Consider the following 770-nt stretch of genomic DNA (forward strand, 5'->3'; position numbering starts at 1 on the left):
TCCCAAATAGGGGAGAAGATTCTTTGTAAAAATGACAGTTTTTAAAAAGACAAGTAACATTCAGTCTAATAACACAGTTTCCTGTTCCTTTTTGATGGACGCTAACACGGGGTGGTCAGGTTCAGTTACTTCTGAGTCCCCATTGCCCAGCAGGACTGACCGCCCCTCGTCCAGGGCAAACACGTCTGAGGTCTGGCTCTGGCAGGAGCGTTTGACCACCTCATTGGATGTGGAAAACGTCTTGTCGCACAGGTTGCACTTGTAGGGCTTGTTGGCCTGCACCAGCATATTGTTCATCTGACTGCCTTCCTCGAACGTGCAGAGTTCCAGCGTCTACTTGTCCACCATGGTGTAGGTATCGATGCTCTGGTTGAGGCACACGTGGCGCAGCCTGGTTGGCCCTGCAGAAGCTCTTGTCACAGGTGCTGCACTTGAAGGGTTTGCCCGTGTGAATGTACATGTGCTCACGCCAGTGGCTTTTCTGGATGAACTTGCGGCCACAGATCGTAAATTCGTACTTGCGCCTCTTCACTTCCCTCTCTTGGTCTGCCTGCTCCAGGTTGTCGATATCTGCAATGTCTGAGGGTGGTGGTGTCTCCCACTGTTGCTGCCCATCGATGATGGGGGAGTCGGAGATGTGCTGCAGCTCGCTGTCGCTGATCATCCCTGCCTCCAGTACTTCCAGAGCATTCTTGCCCAGGTCTGCCGCATTGCAGCAGAGCTACAGGGGCCCACGGCTTTCCCCCAGCAGGCCTGCAGTGAAAGGCACC

The 770-nt window shown here is 53.8% G+C and overlaps 1 pseudogene; it reads right to left on the reverse strand.

Moving 5' to 3' along the window:
- Positions 1-60: 60 nt before the first annotated feature.
- On the reverse strand, positions 61-763 carry LOC116076337 (annotated as a pseudogene).
- Positions 764-770: the final 7 nt, after the last annotated feature.

The sequence above is a fragment of the Mastomys coucha genome, unplaced genomic scaffold (genome assembly GCF_008632895.1).
Source record: "Mastomys coucha isolate ucsf_1 unplaced genomic scaffold, UCSF_Mcou_1 pScaffold4, whole genome shotgun sequence".
In the NCBI taxonomy this organism is placed as follows: domain Eukaryota; kingdom Metazoa; phylum Chordata; class Mammalia; order Rodentia; family Muridae; genus Mastomys; species Mastomys coucha.